This window comes from Rhododendron vialii, chromosome 1a, assembly GCF_030253575.1.
Source record: "Rhododendron vialii isolate Sample 1 chromosome 1a, ASM3025357v1".
In the NCBI taxonomy this organism is placed as follows: Eukaryota; Viridiplantae; Streptophyta; class Magnoliopsida; order Ericales; family Ericaceae; genus Rhododendron; species Rhododendron vialii.
The window spans coordinates 13,970,055-13,977,051 of record NC_080557.1 but is presented as its reverse complement, the minus strand read 5'-3'; the positions used below and the strand labels follow the sequence as shown (position 1 = coordinate 13,977,051).

The 6,997-nt window shown below is 36.3% G+C and overlaps 1 long non-coding RNA gene across 2 annotated transcripts; it reads left to right on the top strand.

Moving 5' to 3' along the window:
• The first annotated feature begins 3,114 nt into the window (after window positions 1–3,114).
• Window positions 3,115–6,664, top strand: LOC131334260 (uncharacterized). 2 transcript variants are annotated; one of them, XR_009202098.1, is made up of 3 exons: window positions 3,115–3,216; window positions 4,235–4,378; window positions 5,174–6,664. It is a non-coding gene; the product is annotated as an uncharacterized LOC131334260 (long non-coding RNA). The 2 variants fall into 2 exon arrangements; XR_009202097.1 differs by having other exon boundaries at window positions 3,121–4,378.
• Window positions 6,665–6,997: the final 333 nt, after the last annotated feature.

The following is a 6,997-nucleotide window of genomic DNA, read 5'->3' as shown; positions in this document are numbered from 1 at the left end:
AAAACAGTTTTTTTATTAAAACTTTTTTTTCAAAGACTGTTCTTTTTATTAAAAAAAACTTTTTTTTAAAAACTTTTTTTAATTCAAAAACTGTTTTTTTTTTTTTTTACTTTTTTTGCGAAAACGGTTTTTTTTTTTAAATCAAAGTTTTCAAAAAACTATTTTCTCTTTTTCTAATAACTTGTTTTTATTAGTTTGAAACCTATTTTTAAAAAATTGTTTTCTATGTTCACAATTTTTAAATTTTTATAAATTGAAAATGTGATGTGACAAGTTTTGATTATTCAAATTTGATTGTACCATTGTGGACCTCTACATTGCTAACTTTAACAACCTCTTAAATGCATAACCAAAAGATGATGTGGAAACTTTTGATTATTGATTTTTGGTTATTCCACTGGGGACGCTCTTATAAAGAGCTTTTGGTCCATTGTTTGGTACCGGTACCTCAAAAACATGGCACCGGTACCAATGCCCTTCGACCAGCTTTTTGTGCTGAATGTTTCAACCTTCCATTTATGGAAAATTTCTACTTTAGGCATATTTTTGGGATATTTTGGGGGCCTTTTGGTCCATTGTTTGGCTGATTGTTTAGCCTTATAAATAGCTTTTAATGCCATCTATGGCCATTATGTAATCTTCTACACTTTAAGTCTTTTAATGTTTTAAGAGTTCCATAGCTACACTTCAAGCTTTCTTAATTACTTCCTTCAAGAACACTTCAAGGTATTGGTTGTTTGTTAATTTCTCGAGTATTAAAGTTGTTCGTGTGGTTTGGATCTTCTTATAAATCAAGTATATTTTAGTTTTTATCGGTGAATCATGTTTTCTATGCTTAACTCTTTTTCTAGTCTTTTTGCCATGAGTGAGTAGTTCATAGGTTTGGTCAAGGGGTGAGGTTCACTCTATGATTTAGTGGTTTAAATGGTTTCTCTTAAACTTTGGCTTAATTTCAAGGTTTGAATCAATTAAACCCATGATGTCTAGTTTTGATCATGGGGTTGGTGGCCTCTTTGATCAATGAAGTTTATCGCCTTGTGCTACGAGCTTGATAATCCTACGCGTGCGAACGATCCTTTTTCGTCTCTCACTTGCGTTAAATGAGTTCAATTTGAATTAGGGCTTTGAATTAAGTTATAAGTAGTCTTCAACTTTTAATTCTTCTAGTGGAATCCGAACGGTTTCGGTCCACTCTTGAGTTAAATGAAGAAACCGTTTGACTGCTAAGTCGTGGGTAAATCGATCCCTTTGACTTGACCATCTCTAATCTAGTTTAAATCCAAGTTTTAATATCGTCATTCAATCAAATACCAAAGTTGGCCGCTTGAACGCCACAACTCTCTACGAAACTTCTAATCTGAATTCGCTTAAGAAGATTTCTCCGTGGGAACGATTCCGCTCTTACCGGTTATTATGCTTTCAACGACCTAGCCCTATGCTTGGGGTGTGAACCTTTCTAAGAGGTTAGGTTGCGACGAAGCAATTTGCACTTGGTTTGAACCGTTGAAAAGCTCGTCCAGCATACTTTCTAACCAATTTAGTTTGGATCCAAACTTTTTATACATCAAAAAATATGACAATTTTACCCTCAACAGATCGAAAAACAAATTATTATGGGAAAATCTCTAAATTTCACCAAATTTAAACCGGATCGAAACATATTGTATATCGAGAAAGAGGGTATTCAAAGTCCGAAAAGATGGTGGGATCGAAACATAAAATTAATATATTGTGGTTTACGAAAAGTTGGTTGAAAGTAAACCAATTCAAGGATCGTCAGAGCCACTAAGGCTAAAACCCATTTTCCCGCCCTCCCACTTATTTTAGTTTCCATTTGGTACTCCCATTCCTAGTTCTAAGGTATTCGTTTATTTTTTTAAGAGTTCTACTGAGTTCATTGGGCTTTTCGCACTTTATCAAAGCACAAAAAAATTGATTAATGATCGGCATTCACCTAAAACGTATGCCCAAGCCCAAGGCAAGACTTTTACATTTACAAAGCCAAATTTTGATTTCCATGCCCCAACAATAGCCCTTGACCACTACAACCAATTATAGGACATTTTAATGATCATTGTTTACGAAAGGAACTCAGAAATGATACACTTCAAATTCAGAGTGTAATATTCTCGATCTCAAAATGGAGCTTCTTACGACCCGCTTTTCAGAAACTAAACTTTACTACTATTTTTAAGGTGTGATTACACAATCTTTTAGTTCTTTGAAAATCCTTTTTATCCATATATTATTGGTCTTTATCAGATTTAAAATGAAAGAGTTGCAAGCGTTTTACCGAATTAATTTATTTTTTGGCACATTAAGGGTAAATTCATCATATCTTTTGATTTAAAAATAATATTTGATCCAAACTACTTGGGTTAGCATCTAGACTCAATTCAAGGATAAAACATGTTTTCGTGCCTTTCCACTAATTCTAATTTCTATTTGGTGATCCCATTCCTAGTTCTAACGTATTCGATTTTATCTTAAGAGTTATAGTGAGTTCATTGGTCCTTTCACACTTCATCAAAGCACACAAAAACTGCTTAATGATCGGGATTCACCTGAAACGTATGCCCAAGACAAGGCTTTTACATTTAGAAAGCCAAATTTTGGTTTCCATACCCCAACAATAGCCCTTGACCACGACAACCAATTATAGGACATGTTACTGATTAAGGTTTACGAAAGAAACTCTGAAATGATTCATTTCAAATTCTAGGTGTAAAATTCTCGATCTCAAAACGGATTCTTACTACCCGCTTTTCATAAACTAAACTTTACTACTATATATAAGGTGTGATTACACAATCTTTTAGTTCTTTGAAAATCCTTTTTATCCATATATAATAGGTCTTTATCAGATTTAAAATGAAAGAGATGCGAGCGTTTTACCGAATTAATTATTTGTTTGCACGTTGAGGGTAAATTCATCATATCTTTTCATGCAAAAATAATATTTGATCCAAACTACTTGGGTTATAATCCAGACTCAACAAGCTTTTTAATAGTACAAACCTTGCGAAAAACGGAGTTTCGGAGCGCCCGAGACAAACCCGTGAAGTTTGACAATTTGAATGCGCCCCAAGCGCATAACATTGCACCCAGGCGCATCTTCAGATTTCAAAAATTGAGGGAAACAATGGAGCATTTCTACTGTAACACCGTCTGATGCCATACGCAATTCACACGCCACAATTAGTTGTTCGTGATTAGGTAATTTGATGTGGTTCTTCATCTTGTTATTGCTCTTCCATCTCATCCTAAAAACATCGACAGTAGGATAACAATGGCCTCCATCACTCTGTTTCTCATGAACACGAGTTCATTTGTCATAGCAAATGGGTACAGGCAAGTGCAACGAATATGTCTCCGTGTGACTCCATTTCTCTTCCTTCGGTTTGGGTGTCATTCTTCATTTTTTTTCCCCAGAGAGAATGAAAATTAGATTATTATACTTCTTTTGAATTTGAGAATTCAGGCACTTTGTAGAGATTGCACGAAACCTACCAATGATCTGGATGTAATTTTTCAGAAAATATGTGCAAAGTGTTCGACAAATGCCTGTTAGAGGTGTGAGATTTTTACCATCTTTGACGGAAATATAATCTGAAGTAATTTTCCCCCTGTATGTATGTATATGTTTCTTTCTCCACTTTAGGATTTTTGTTCTTCAGATTAAGTTTCATGAACTTACCAATGACCTGGACGTAATTTTTCAGAAAGTATGTGCAAGGTGTTCGACAAAATGCCTGTTAGGGGTGTGAGATTTTTACTATCTCTGAAGGAAATATAATCTAAAGTGGCTTTTCCCCCTGTATGCATGTATATGTTTCTTCCACCGCTCTTTAGGATTTTTGTTCTTTAGATTACGTTTCATGTCATGCTCAAATGGTTTCGTTAACATTGTGAACAAATCATTCTAAGATTATTCTAATTGTGAGGGGTGGCTAAACCAGTTTTCTTGAAACTCCTTCGCCAACTGTCGATCTATGCATAAACTGGTTAAGGAACTTTAATATATTAGTTGTTTCATAGTTTTAATGTCTTGTTCTTGTTCCACACTTGGTCCCCCAAGCTTGATGCATAAGCACCGAAACTGAGATCACTGAAGGGTGGATTTTTCCTTATTAATGTATTATTGTTGGCTTCTTCAAAAGTTGAATTAATTAATTCCAAAACTTCATAATCTTTTTAGCTTTGTCACGATTTTTCCTATAATGATCATGTCAAGGTTTGAATGGAAGGATGACTGCACACAAAATTACTCATCGAAGGGCATCGAAAAGCAGCCACATCTACCAGTTCATAGATTTTCAACACAACGACGTCGTTTGGGAAAAAAAAAACAACCAAATGGAGAAACGACGTCTGCCAGGTACTGTTTCTTCCTCCATTTCGTTTTCCCCCAGTGTTTGGAAATTTGGATTCCCCTAAATTACAAATCAAATGCTATGGACTCTGCATCTCCAACAAATGAGAAGCCATAGCTCAAGCCAATCCCCACTTCCCAACCATTTGGCAGGGGTACACTAAAACGGTCATGGTACCAAGAACAAAAATAAAACCTTTGTTTACTCCCAAATAACAAACCAAATATGAAATCACTATCCACAGAGATAGAGGACCTGGGGAGGTTCCCTTGGCGACGTATTTAGTCATTTATATTGAGACGGGAACATTCATTTTCTTTAGCCTCTCTTCCTTGTGACCTCATAAAATATTTCTGAGATTAATATGGTTTTGGTTCAATTTTACATTGGACTTGATATGCTGTGTCAATGATCCGTTCAAACAAACATCACCATTCTGATTGATTTTGCTATAAATTGCGCTATAGAAGCAGATGAATTTTTTATTTTGTTTGGAGAGATGGGTTTGTTGGGAGAGAAATGAAGTTTGCCGATAAAAAGGAGAGAAATGGAGTTTGACGAGAGAGGGAGAAAAGGTGGGAACTAGGTCCGTAGTCAAAGAAAGAGATATGGGAATGATTAATTGGGAAAAAAACGAAAAGGGATGTGGTCTATGTAGGGTTGCCGTTTAGTTGGTTTTGTTCAAATGACACTGTTGGATTTAAAGTTTATAGGCTGCAAGACGTGCCTGGTTTCTGCCCTTGGATGAGTTAGTTTGTGTGTTGTCGCCCTTCATCCAAACCTTGACATGATCATTACAGGGAAAATCATGACAGAGGATCCGCAACTGAGGGCCTAAGCTGTCCTACCCTTCTGATTATCAGATGCAACACTTCACCTTCAAAATGGAAACCTATTCTGCCTGGTTTGTTTAGATTTAATGTCGCTGGATCTTCTCCCGGCTAGGTCTTGCTGGTGTAGCTGAAATTTTCTGAATTATGAGGTTACACAAGTTCCTTTCTTCTCATCATTCTTTGATTCTTTGGTTCTTTAAGAAAAAATAATGTGGTTGAGCGATCTCTGAATTGCTACTTGGAGTCTTTATTACTTTATTCGCTTAGGCATAGAATTTTCTAGTGCCATGAAGAGATCACTAAAGCACAAGACCTTATGGAGGATAGTCAGCATTTGTTGCATTTAAGTTCCGCAAAGCGAGGTTTTTGGCTTACAAGTGAGATTAACATTGCAACTAATGAGTTAGCTAAGATGGAACTAGAACAATATAAGCCGTAAATGGTAACTTTCTATTTTTTGGTCCACTTTTTGAATGTTACAACTGTTGGTTACAGATATCAAGGGGGGCTATGTCTCTTTAGGCACTTTGTTACTATCAAACTTTTGAAACTTCCCTTTCGCTTAATATAAGCCACGTTTTGTTCGTCGACTGTATGGATTTGTATAAATGGTAAAATCCTCACTTGGCTTCACCATACCTTTAGAAATATATGTCAGGATAGCGAGGGTTCTAGATGCCAGATGCATGTAGAGGATATGCACCATTTATTCATTGGTTGGTGCTTTGATTCGAGACTTTTGGATTAACTTCACAATTTCAGCTTCGGGGGACACTAAACAATTACAGGAAGCCAGAACCCATGATTAGAGGGAAGCCTTGGAATGTTTTTTATGTGTTGTTCTTCTATGATAGTTATGGTTGAGTAGAAACAAAATAAAAGTGTTTGACAGTCTGGACAGCGCTAAGCACAAAACTGAGACTTAACAAACAAAAATCGAACAAAATCCTCGCATATTTACATGTTGGTTGCAAATTTCTAGGTAAATGCAAGTTGAGGTTGAACACTGATGACAGTTTGCAAGGTAACCTTGGGTTGGCTAGTCTTGGAGTTGTCTTTAGGGACGAGAGGCGCTGCTGGATGTTTTAACTTTTTTGAAGGTTGGCTAATGTCATGACCTTGAATGCCAAACTTATGGGCATATTTCCTGGTTTGCAAATGGAAGAGTGAACTTGATCAAGGGTGGAGCTCCTGCAAATTCCCCTCATAAGGTGCTGGAGGACGAATGTAAAGAAAGCATGGCATGAAGGAATTGGACTGTTGGCTATATTCCGCAGGAGGGAAAGATGGGCCTCTAGCAGATACACTTGTGGAAATTGTGTTAATTTGTCTTAAGGAAGTTAGAGAGCTTCTTTGAGCTGAATTTCGCCAAAATTTGTAATCATTGACTTTAGTTTATCTTATTTCTACCCTGTAATCCCAAAAAGAAAAAGAAATGCCGCGTTGTTTTCTTTGTCATCTTATTTGGTTTCGATAGTGAATGCAACAAGAGGTGGTTTTGGCGTGGCACAAGTTATTGTACCCAAAAAAAAGGAAGAACGAAGCATATAAAGCAAAAATTTATGTTGTTCACTTTGACCTGTTAAATGTAATGTTATAGATTTATCCACGTGCAAAGCACGTGCAACGTTACTAGTTATAACTTAAAAGTATTTCAGTTTAAAGTCCTGTGATTGGACAAAAATGACCTGTTTCCCTTCTTCCTCACGCGGACTCGCACTTCTCTTTCGTTTCTCTTGTGCGAGAGCTCATAGCTATTGTGGACAGGTCATTCTAATGTGGACCTCACAT